This window comes from Etheostoma cragini, chromosome 6 (assembly GCF_013103735.1).
Source record: "Etheostoma cragini isolate CJK2018 chromosome 6, CSU_Ecrag_1.0, whole genome shotgun sequence".
Classification (NCBI taxonomy): domain Eukaryota; kingdom Metazoa; phylum Chordata; class Actinopteri; order Perciformes; family Percidae; genus Etheostoma; species Etheostoma cragini.
Genome location: NC_048412.1, coordinates 10662826 through 10676200, shown reverse-complemented (window position 1 = coordinate 10676200; position 13375 = coordinate 10662826).

The following is a 13375-nucleotide window of genomic DNA, read 5'->3' as shown; positions in this document are numbered from 1 at the left end:
CATCACAGAATGGATATTTCAAAAGGAGAACATTCTGGCATATCATTATTGTCAGAAAAGATAGTATTTCAAATATCTGATTCGCATTGGGGTCATTTTTGGATTTCTTACAGTAAATATATTACATATTGTACCTTTTAAAATCAAAGACTCTGAGTTTCATGTTGCAGATGTAAAATGTCATAAAGGGAATGAACAATGACTTCACAGCTCAGTTAGCAATCACCAACCTCTCTGTCAGCAACCAAGTCATACATTCAAAAGGCAGTGGTCAATGTTTTTTGCTGATTTAGAAAATTAATGTATGTTAAACAATTTATCACATGTCTACAAAAAACAAAATCTGTACAAAAGACAAGAAATGCAGGTTTAAAATATTTAATTTTCTTCCTTACATTTGTCTGCTTCTATCTCTCACTGTAACTGATGATGTCAATGATGTAACTGTCATCATAACAAATCACTTCTGTGTAGTCTATTTAAAAACATGTGGGGAGTTTGGGGTGATTTTTTATTCTAAAATGAATTATTGCACATTGTGTTCACGTGTGAATGGATTTTTGAGTCTGTGTGTCTGCAGTAGGTCTGGGGAAATAGGTTTTCTGTGGTGACACGCTTTTGGGAAAGAAATTGAAATGAATGAGTTGTAGTAGAGTGAAAAAAATACTTTATCACCTTACTACTGTTGATTATATATTTTATGGATAGTTTCAAATGGCTTGTGAAGTTCAATAATTTGAACATTGCTCTGTTATCAGGTAAACCGCTTTTTACAAGTGCATTAATTTATTCATTACCTTATCAGATATGTTTGTGTTTAATATATAATGGCAGGCAAGGGCCTATTGATTTTTTAAATTTAATTTTTTACAGAATTCCTTTTACTGCAGTTCTGTTAGATAAAGGAAATGACGCTGCTTTTGGGGGTACACAAGGCCACTATTTGTTTCTTTTGTGAGCTTCTTCCCAATAACATAATCATCCCAGTATTATGTTACTGTGTTCAGCTCAGAGTTAAAAGAATTGGGCTTAAACTCTAAGTTGTGTAAATGGTGCATAAATTAAATATTCTCTGACTATCAAACCCAGATTTGGTGCTTATATGCTCATTCCAGGTCAGCATTGTGTCCACCATTAATCTGGGATCCTTCACACTCTCCACACTAGTCTCTCATCATAAATTGTATGTCTGACTTTAAGCCTTGATATCTTAAACAAATTCCTGTGATTTATGTATGCAATTAAACAAGACTAGCCTACTGCCCGTTGTCCACATTCACAACATTTGTCACGCAATGTTACTATGGTTTCTTGGTTGATGATCTTTCACATTTGTCTGTTGGGAGATATGTAAATCTGTGGTTTGACATTACCAAACGGTGTTGTTAGTTCATATGATTGTGTCAAAGTAAACTGCTGTTGCTGAGCAAGGTGTTTTCTCTCTGGCTTGACTGTCTGATGCATGTAATGCTATGGGTTTGTTTTAATAAAGTCTACTGTAGCGTGGATGTTGTTTGGATCTCTATTTTTATTTTAGGCTTACATTCTGTCAGGGTCACGACAAAAAAAGGCGTCCTCAACAGTTTTGGAAACCGCTGGGCTACAGTATAATATAGTATGAGCTACCTTTGTGTAGACACAACTGTTGCAACCCTCAACAAAAAATGACTCAAACAGAGAGCATGACAGATGTAAAAAACTATAAATTGGAGCAATCAGTTATGTTTTCCACTATATTACTGGGAGAGTAGTGAGAATGCAACCTGATATAGTCCTGTTGTCTCTCTACTGCAGTGTATTCAATTAAAGATGACAGGAGTGCATGTGTGCATGCTTGCGTGTGTACACATGTACACACACACACACACACACACACACACACACACTCACGTCTGAGCATCCTAATCCCTGAGGACAAAGGCCAGTGTTCTATATATACAAATGAGGTTTCAGTATTGAAGGTTAGTTCTTATCCCAATTATTGTACAGTGTTGGTCGGTTAATTTGCATGCCTCAAAAGCTCATTCTGCAGTCAACTTGATACAAAATTAATTTTATAATGGACAAAGTCATGTGATTGGCTTTGAATTCCACAATAGAGTATAGTTTAAGGTAAATTGCACTTGTGTCAATTTATGTGCCTTATATTTTTTATGAAATTCAAAAGAAATTGACACAATTCTATTGTACGCTCACCAATCAAATGCTGGGGTTAACTGACTGTTCTTTTATTGTTGATGCAGACTTCAATGCTGTGTGGGACCCAAATATTGATCGGTTGAACACAAAGGTCACTGGGGTTCAGGCGCGGGCCACAAATGCGGTCAAATACTGGGCCAGCAGCTTGGGTGTTTCAGATATTTGGTGGGCAGTTAATCCCACCTGTAAGGATTATTCCTTTTTCACAGGTAGATATAAATCTTTTTCCAGAATAGATTATTTTTGCATCCTCTCAATTATTTAATTGATAAAGCAATGTTACTTCTTATGGCACTGTCTGACCCTAATCGTGTCCTATGCGTCACCACCCTAGACCGTCTGTCTCAATGGGCTGTTAGATGACATTTTAATACTTCTTTACTGAAAATTGAATCCTTCATCAGTTAGTTTATCGGCAAATTCCAGATATTTGCAGACATTAATCTTGGCTCTGTAGAAGACCTGTTACTGTCAATGTTTTGATTATGAATGATCTGTCAGCCCTACCGCGCTCTACAGCTACAAAGAGAAGGATTGCAACCTTTCCTTTCTGGATGTCATGTACATGGAGCTCTAGGTAACGCCCCAGGAAGGATTTGGACACTTGGCTCTGCATAGCTGGATACTTCAAGTCCATGCTGTAGATTTCTGCTACGGCCTTCTCACTTCTGTTTGTGTGAGTTTGGTTGCTTTTGTCTCGTGCCAGTCTCTGTGTCAATGCATCTTATTTGTTTGTTTGTGTGTTTGTCTGTTTCTGTGTTTCTTGTTTGTGAGCTGTGGGCATTGTTGTTGGTGTTGTTTTTTTTTTGTGTCTCCCTCCTTATCGTATTTCCTCTCTTTGTTTTAGAGTGAAACATTTGATTTCAAAGGATTGTGGAAAAGGTGCACTGGGCCTTCCTCGGTGTGTGTAGTGTACATTTCTGTATGTTATCATCTGGTTAGAGTGCCTTCTCATTTGTGTCTATACGGCCCAGATCAGATTGCAGGCTGAGACGTGCTGACGTGCTGCGGTAAGCATGTTTGACTTATTTCCGTTTTCAAGTGCTTGTGTTTTGGTTGTGGTCACTGATAACTTTTGAGGTTATACTGCTGAAGTACATGCCCTTAGGCAAAAACTTCCATGCAAGATGTCTATCTGATAGTGCTGTAGCTAAATTTAAGGATGTGATTCCATCAATTTTTAATACATTACCAAGTCACAAAGTAACGGAGGACTTCTATACTAATTTCAGTCCCTCCCAAATTGATCATTTTGTTGATAGTGCTGCAGGCTCGCTGCAAATGACACTCTACTCTGTTGACCCTCTAAAAAAATTATAATAAAACAAAGACGGTTAGCTCCATTGTACAACATTGAAACTTTCAAATTAAAGCAAATATCGCAGAAACTTGACAAGAAATGGCATTCCACCAAACTGGAAAAATTCGAATTTAATTTGGTAAGACAGTCTTAAAACTTATAGGAAGGCCCACCGTAATACCAAAGCAGCAAACTACTTGTCATTAAAAGAGGAAAATAGGAACAACCCCAGGTTTCTTTTCAGCACTGTAGCCAGGCTGACGGAAGGCCACAGCTCTATTGAGCCAAGCATTCCCATAGCTCTTAGTAGTAATGACTTTATGAGATTCTTCAATGATAAAATTATAACTATTAGAAGCAAAATTTACCAAGACCTGCCTTTAACTGGCACTGACTTAACTTTAATCTCAGACGTTTTACCCTTAGTCAACATTTCTCTACTATATATAACCAATTTGTCTCTATAAACCAGGCTATGTATTACAGAACTTTAAAGTAGCTGTTACTAAACCTCTTCGGAAAAAGACCATCCTTTATTTCGATGTTTTAGCCAACTATAGCCCTATATCCAACCTTCAATTTCTCTCTAAGATTCTTGAGAAAGCAGTCGCCAAACAGCTGTGTGACTTTATGCATAGCAGCAGCTTATTTAAGGATTTTCAGTGAGGATTTAGAGTTCATCACAGCACAGACACAGCCTGTGTGAAAATTACTAATGACCTCCTAATTGCATCAGACAAAGGACTTATCTCTGTACTGGTGTTATTAGATCTTAGTGCTGCATTTGATACCATTGACCATCATATCCTATTACAGAGACTGAAACATTTAATTGGCATTAAAGGAACTGCTCTAAGCAAGTTTAAGTCTTATTTATCAGATCAATCTCAGTTTGTACATGTTAACGATGAATCAGATATTATCAGAAACACACCATCAACTTTCCTTGTTCTGCAGATGATACTCAATTATATCCATCGATCAAGCCGGATAAAACTAATCAGTTAGCTGAACTTCAAATGCCTTCAGGATGTTAAAACCTGGATGACCTGTAATTTTCTATTGTTAAACTCAGATAAAACTGAAGTCATTGTTCTGGGGCCAAATCACCACCGTGAGGCATTATCCAAGGAGATATTTACTCTGGATGGCATCCCCCTGGGCTCCAGCACCACTGTGAGGAATCTTGGAGTTATCTTGTTAGCTATCTTATGTTGTTCAATTCTCACACAAAGCAAATTTCTTTTTTTCACCTACGTAATATTGCAAACATCAGGAATATTAAACTAAAAATGTAAACGGGCAACACAATTTTGATAATAACCAACTAAACACGTTGCACACTGGGACTATGGGCACATGGAGGGATACATGCTATGTAGAGAGACTTATTTTTTGCAATACATAAACTTTGTCTGTCACAAACAAAACAATTAATTTCTTGACTGCTTATTATACATTTTTGTTCTTAATTGTGGCTTGTATTATCAGGGTAACCATTGTCCTTATTCATTTGTGTTAAATTTTTAGTGGGTTAAATATGAAAGGAAAGGACACCATTGGAGTATATCAGTCTACTTGTCAGGTATTGACTGAGATGACTGGAAATATCTTCATACATACTCCCTCAGTGAAAATCTCTTTGTTGATATGGGCGTGCTTTTTATGCTCTGAGTGATTGTCTCATTCCCCAGATGCTTTTATGATTACTAAAGGTCTACCAATTGTTATTAAACATTTATATGAGCTTTTTGCGCTGAGATGCAGAGTTGCAGGAGCTTAGTTTGACCACAAGAGGTCACCTTAACACATGCTGCCATGAGAGAGACAAATCCATCAAATATTACCCACACAGTTCTCAGTGGATGACCCATGTCCATAAATATACTGTTGATACTGACACCGACGGATACCTACTAATATATGGCCTGCCCTTTGCATGTCCAATATATTTTTGGGTCAAATATCCTGCTGTGTACTATGTACAGTACAGTACAGTACAGACATGAGTAAATGTAGTAGATTATAGTGCCTTGACAAAGCAAAGCGGCTAAAATCTGCTCAACATTCAGTGCTGCCTGCGTAACTGTTGAGAAGTAGTAGAGAAGTAACAGATACACAGCCAAAGTTAATTCTCGGATAAAGTACTGATCTTATGGTTTATACTAAGGTTTCACAATATTGACAAACTGGGATTTTGCTGTGTCGATTATACATTTTGCAATATCAATATTAATTTAGATATTTTTAAACATATGTAAAAATACAAAAGTTACAGGAAAACCCATCAAACTAGATTCATAATAATGTGGTACACAGTGAGACTTATGAACGGCTCTCTAGTGCAGCTGGACCACAGGTTGGTCATGCATGAAAAATAGTCAATCTTGCTTTTTTTTTCTGCACTGTTAATAAAGTTGCCGGATAGTTACCTGTGAGAAATAGTTGCATGATGGGATTAGGTACAGTTTGTCTAGTTCATTCAGAAGCTTCTTGAAGCCTTTTTTAATCCACTGTGTGGGTGGGCATCATATCTTTGGCCAAATAATACGTTTTCGGGATTTCCCTTTGAGTTCTTGTCGTACTTTGTGTCACTTGCAAATGCAATCTCTGTCTTATTAACTGCAACAGTTTTTTGGGGGAAAGTATCATGTATAGTGGCTTGTTGTGGTTTTTAAGATACAGAAATTAGTTTGTTGTGTTGCCTCTTGCGTGGTTAACCACCATTCAACACATTTTGCATAGTGCATTAGCCGGTGCAACATCTTTGGCTTAACGCCAAAGTATTCCAAAGCTACCAAGGAGACATTACTTTTGGCCACTAAAGTTTCCTCTTCAATCTCTGTTACTTCATCCCAAAATTTCTTACTTTAGTGTTCTTTCTTTTGCTCCACTGACTCCCTTCACTCTCTCTTTAAGTCCTTTCTTTTCTTAAGCTTCTCTTATTCGTTCCATTTTGTTGTCTCTATTTTATCACTTACACTGTCAATCAGTCCAAATATGCACACATGTCACGTGGTATGCTCCATAGTGTTTGTCACCTAGTGGAGGCCAAGAGGCATGTAACTGGCTAATGAAACGTTAAACCACCAAACGCTAAAGCCCCACAGCCAACGTACATGATGCGTTCCTCCACAAAATATTGCATACTGATTGCAACAGTCAACATATTGAGCCCCCCTAGTATATAACTTACAGTTTGGGGCTTTTCACATACATCTTGGACAAGAAACACAATACTGACACAATCAGGTGCTGAAAAGTGAATAAGGCGTTATCAGAGTGGGATAATCTGGTCCAACACATGATGTCAGCTCCACTGTTTGTTTGCCAGCACACTAGGCTATCAAACCATCATTTGTGGTTATTGGTTGAAAGCTTGCCAGAGACACGTTTTCACTTGGGAGGCATCAGCTTGGACAACACTGCACTTCAGCAGCCATCAGCACATAACTGAATCTGAAGTCACAACTTGAGACCTTAGAGATCAAATTACATGGCCAGCATTTAATGCCTCGTGTTCAAACTGTGCACTGATTGCTGTTAACACTAATACTTACAATTATATTAGGATAAGTGTATCCTTTTTGATAACTCAATAGTAGTGAGATGAGTGTTATTTCACAGCTTCAATATGCAAGAGAAATGGGATTGGGTTACTTCTTTCCTGGGGATGTCTCTCTGTAATATCAGTGGCGGAAGAGAGTTTTCTACATATTATGTAGCAGCTAGAAAGTTGATGGATCATTTTCTATCAGTATGGCACAGCCAAATGCTTCAAATGTATGATGTGTGTATCTGCATATGTATCTATTTATCAGATTTTCTGCTTACACATTAAGTCCTTCAGAACTGAGAAACCCTCATTAGTCAGACAGGATACTTCTCCTGTGAACCATCACCTTATTGTGGTGAAGAGGTTGGTGTGTCCCTATGAACCTGAGGGCTGTGTTGTCTGGAGCTGTGTGCTCCTGGTAGAGTCTCCCATGGCAAAGTGGTCTCAGTTGAGAGGCCAGACAAAGAATGGTTCAAAAAACCCATGAAAGACCAAGGAAGAGAGGGAGTGATCCTGCCCGGAGGAGGCCCGGGGCCCCCGCCTGGAGCCAGGCCCAGACGGCAGGCTTGTCAGTAAGCGCCTGGTGGCCGGGTTTGCCACGGAGCCCGGAAGAAGCTAAGTGGCACCCCTATCTCCATCCCATGGGTTCACCACCTGTTGGAGGAACCGCTGGGGTCGGGTGCGCTGCCATATGGGTGGCGGCGAAGGTCAGGGGCCTCAACGGACCAGACCCGGGTGGAAGAGGCTGGCTCTGGGGACGTGGAACGTCACCTCTCTGTGGAGGAAGGAGCCGGAACTTGTGCGGGAGGTGGAGCGCTACCAGTTAGATCTGTTGGGGCTTACCTCTACGCACAGTCTCGGTTCTGAACCGTACTCCTGGATAGGGGTTGGACTCTGTCCTACTCCGGAGTTGCCCAGGGTGTGAGGCGCCGGGCGGGTGTGGGGATACTCACAAGCCCCCAGCTGAGCGCCGCTGTGTTGGAGTTTACCCCGGTGGATGAGAGGGTTGCCCCCTACGCCTGCGGGTGATGGAGGGGAAAACTCTGACTGTTGTTTGTGCATATGCACCAAACAGGAGTTCGAAGTATTCGGCCTTCTTGGAGACCTTGAATGGAGTCCTGTATGGGGCTCCAGTAGCGGACTCCATAGCTCTGCTGGGCGACTTCAACGCACACGTGGGCAATGATGGAGATACTTGGACAGGCGGGATTGGGGGGCACGGCCTCCCTGATTGGAACCAGAGTTGTTGTCTGTTGTTGGACTTCTGTGCTAGTCATGGATTGTCAATAACAAACAGCATGTTCGAACACATGAGGGATGCTCATAAGTGTACGTGGTATCAGAGCACCCTAGGCCAAAGGTCAATGATCAATTTTATAATCGTTTCATCTGATCTGAGGCCGTATGTTTTGGACACTCGGGTGAAGTGAGGGGCAGAGCTGTCAACTGATCACCATCTGGTTTTGAGTTGGGTCAGGGGATGGGGGAGGACTCTGGACACACCTGGTAAGCCCAAACGCATAGTGCGGGTATATTGGGAACGTCTGGAGGACGCTCCAGTCCGACGGACTTTCAACTCACACCTCCGGCGGAGCTTTTTGTGCATCCCTGTGGAGGCTGGGGGCATTGAACCTGAGTGGACAATGTTCAAAGTTTCCATTGCTGAAGCTGCGGCAGGGAGCTGTGGTCTTAGGGTCTTAGGTGCCTCAAGGGGCGGTAACCCACAAACACCCTGGTGGACACCGGTGGTAAGGGAAGCCGTCCGACTGAAGAAGGAGTCCTTCCGGGATATGTTATCCCGGAGAACTCCGGAGGAAGTTTCAAGGTAGTGACATGCCCGAAGGGCTGCAGCCTCTGCCGTGACAGAGGCAAAGCAGCGGGTTTGGGAGAAGCTTGGAGAAGACATGGAGAAGGACTTTTGGTCGGCACCAAGGTGCTTCTGGAAAACTGTGTGCCACCTCAGGAGGGGGAAGCGTGGACTCATCCAAGCTGCATACAGTAAGGATGGGACATTGTTGACCTCAACTTGGGAGGTAATAGAGCTGTGGAAGGAGCACTTAAACTCCTAAATCCAGCTGACACGTCCTTTGTGGTGGAGGCAGAGCTGGAGGATGATGGGGGATTGTCGTCAATTTCCCTGGTGGAGGTCGCTGAGGTAGTCAAACTACTCCACAGCGGAAAAGCCCCAGGGATTGATGAGATCCGTCCAGAAATGCTGAAAGCTCTGGGTGTGGAGGGGTTGTCTTGGTTAAAACGCCTCTTTAACATTGCGTGGAAGTCTGGGACAGTGCCTAAGGAGTGGCAGACTGGGGTGCTGGTTCCCCTCTTCAAAAAGGCGGACCAGAGGGTGTGTGCCAACTACAGGGGTATCACACTTCTCAGCCTACCTGGTAAGTCTACTCCAATGTGCTGGAAAAGAGGGTTTGGCCGATAGTCAAACTCTCGGATTGAAGAGGAACAATGCCGATTCCGTCCTGGTCGTGGAACAACGGATCAGATCTTTACTCTCGCAAGGATCCTGGAGGGAGCCTGGGAGTATGCCCAACCAGTCTACATGTGTTTTGTGGATCTGGAGAAGGCGTATTACCGGGTCCCCCGGGAGAAACTGTGGGAGGTGCTGCGGGAGTATGGGGTGAGGGGGTCCCTTCTTAGGGCCATCCAATCTCTGTGTGACCAAAGCGAGAGCTGTGTCCGGGTTCTCGGCAGTAAGTTGGACTCGTTCCAGGTGAGGGTTGGCCTCCGCCAGGGCTGCGCTTTGTCACCAATCCTGTTTATAATATTTATGGACAGGATATCAAGGCGTAGTTGGAGCGGGGAGGGGTTGCAGTTTGGTGGCCTCAGGATCTCATCGCTGCTTTTTGCAGATGATGTGGTCCTGATGGCATCATCGGTCTGTGACCGTCAGCACTCACTGGATCGGTTCGCAGCTGAGTGTGAAGCAGCTGGGATGAGGATCAGCTCCTCAACACCTGAGGCAATGGTTCTCAGCAGGAAACCGATAGAGTGCTTATTTCGGGTAGGGAGTGAGTCCTTACCCCAAGTGAAGGAGTTTAAGTACCTTGGGGTCTTGTTTGCGAGTGAGGGGACCATGGAGCGTGAGATTGGTCGGAGAATCGGAGCAGCTGGTGCGGTATTACATTCTGTTAATCGCACGGTTGTGACGAAAAGGGAGTTGAGCCAGAAGGCAAAGCTCTTCTCCGGGCAATTTTCGTTCCTACCCTCACCTATGGTCATGAAGGCTGGGTCATGACCAAAAGAATGAGATCCAGGGCACAAGCGGACGAAATGGGTTTTCTCAGGAGGGTGGCTGGCGTCCCCCTTAGAGATAGGGTGAGAAGCACAGTCATCCGAGAGGAGCTCAGAGTAGAGACGCTGCTCCTTTGCGTCGAAAGGAGCCAGTTGAGGTGGTTCGGGCATCTGGTAAGGATGCCTCCTGGGCGCCTCCCTAGGGAGGTGTTCCAGGCTGTCCAGCTGAGAGAGGAGGCCTCGGGGAAGAGCCAGGACAAGGTGGAGAGATTATACCTCCAACCTGGCCTGGGAATGCCTCGGGATCCCCCAGTCGGAGCTGGTTGATGTGGCTCGGGAAAGGGAAGTTTGGGGTCCTCTACTGGAGCTGCTGCCCCCGCAACTCGATACCGGATAAGCGGTCGAAGATGGATGGATGGATTGATGGAGGATACTGACATCTTCCTGCTTTTAAACTGTGACCTGAGGGCCTTTTTTATTACCTGTACTGTATATTGATTTATATAACGTGGTAACAAGTTTGATAGTAGCTTTGTTATTTTGTATTACAGTTCAAACATTCCCACAGTAATGCCGCAGATAAGGATCAACTTTCATATGATATGAAATAATTCTGATTATGGAATACATCAAACTAATTACATTGCATTTATATTGTGGTTTAGAGGGAGAGTGTGTAAGATTGAAAAAACATCACAGTGGAAGGCTTAGGCAAATATTGAGCATGAGTCAGAAAGAAAGTAGAAGGGCAAACAAGAGAGAAGCAAGAAATCAATTGAGAGAGAGAGAGAGAGAGAGAGAGAGAGAGAAAGAAAGAGAGAGAGAGAGATGGCAGAAGGCAGAGCAACACCATTATCAACCATTGCTCAAATTGTGATATTTGAATAGCAAAGTCTAGGGGAAGTGCCTCTGTCCTCTAATTGATCTCGCCGCAACACGGCCACACCATTTCCTTCCTGGGCTGCGGCAGAGATTCATGGGGGTGTTTACTGCATTATGAAAGCACCGAATCGGACACAGACAATTAGCGAGAACTTCTCTGGGCAGCTTGCCAAATCTCAAAAGGACAAGCTACAATCTCAATGTACAGTTGGCAATGTTGTGAGGCGGCTGCATTTGGATGTTAAGAAGGCTATACATGCACTATAGTCCAATCTTCAACAGGAACACAAAATAATGTCAAATTTTTAATTATCTAGTAGCAAATTTATTGGTGACCAAACAAATAAGTTATGAATACCAAAACAGGCAACTCAAGAGTTACCTCAGAGTTAGCCTAACTGTATCCATTAATTATAATATTGATGTAATACAACTTTATTATAATATTAATATAATACAACTTTATTGCCAAGACTGTGTTCATATGAGGCCGCGGCTGCAGCAGGGGGGCAGTCCCCCTAGCACTGGAAAAGTATGAACACCTGTTTGTGCAGAATACTTAATGTGTTAGCACTTTACTGTGAAAATCATTGTAAAATGAATACAGGAAATTTTCATTGTTACTTTTTAGTTGCACAAATTGGGTATAACGTCAGGGAATAAGTACTGTGGTGAGAATGCGATAGCCTATATAGTGCTACACCAGGCTATCATATGTGTTTCCAGTTCTGCGGCGGTATAATCAGGAATGGAAAGAGTGCTTGAATATTTTACTCCAGTAAAAATACTGTTACTTAAATTTTGGTCATGCAGTTCTACAAATACAATTATTTGTGTAAAGTTTTTTTTTTTGTCGTGTAAAAATGTACCAAATAAAAGTTAAAAGTACGCTACACTAGGCACACTCTTCTGAAAAATCGTTATTAACATTATTTAATTTATTTTGTTAAAGGAAAAGACAGGGGTAGGGTAAAGAAAAAAAATGATGAAAATGTTATATAATGGACCAGTTAAATAAATAAATAAAAAATAAAGTGCATTCACTGCCAATGTATACATCACACCACAAAGCCCACTGTGTCCAAAATGATCCATTTTCCATGAAGCCACTTTGCAGACTGCACATACAACTAACGATCGATTACAACCGCTTTTTTCAGTGTTGCCTTACAAGAATGATACAAATGGAGTAAACAACTTAAGACAATTAATAATACAATAAAAAAGAGACTATAATGTACAGACACAAAGGCGGGTGCAATGCAAGCAATATTAGCCCTTCATCTGGCTACTTCTTATAATGATCACCAACAGCTGCAGCCACACGTACAATAAGGTAAACTAGAGCTGCACACACAGGCGCTGCTACAGCTACTTTGACGAGCAACATTGAAGTTCTCTTCTAAAGAAACCATCACAGTAAGTTGGTCACAGGCCACTAACGTGTCTGAGAGACAGTCTGTGAGTCTATAGAAGCACAAAGTCGTCCTCAACTTGTTCATTCACCATGCATAATATAGCCTATCTCGTCCACTCTCTGTCCCACTGTGGACACAACGTGTTGCCTAAAACAGCATAAAGGTCTCACCCAGCAAAAAGTTGGGTAGTAGTTGTCAAATGAGTTGCTGGCATAAGCGCCGATACCGTGGGTGCTCCGCTAATACTGAGCACCCACAAAGCTGATCGTAGTTATGTGTCAGTTAAACTTGTCATCTCCAATCCTATCTGTCTTTGTGAGAAGTGGCGCTGTCCTGAGTTTGTTGAAACATACTACTTGGATAAGGATTTATCGGAGAAGATCTACCCCAACTTTCACAAAATCTCTCAGGATTGCATTTACTCTGCCAGTCACTGTGGCTCAAGCAAAAAGGAGCTTATCAAAACTAAAGTTGATGAAGTCATACCTGAGGTCAGTGGCCTTTTCGCCAGTATCAATCATTCTATAGGGAAGCAGACATCATTGATGATTTTGCATCAAGGAAGACCAGAAAGGTCAGGTTTTAGTTTTAGTTTATGTTTTCTGTTCTTAATGCAATAGTGTAATTATAAGATTTTTTTGTGTGTGTTTTCACATTTGTGTGATGAAGGATTTGTGCTGTTTTGAATATGTATTCTATATCTTATTTGCATATTATTCTCAATATTTTATATTATTATTGCTCTCTGCTTTTGTTACATATATATATATATAT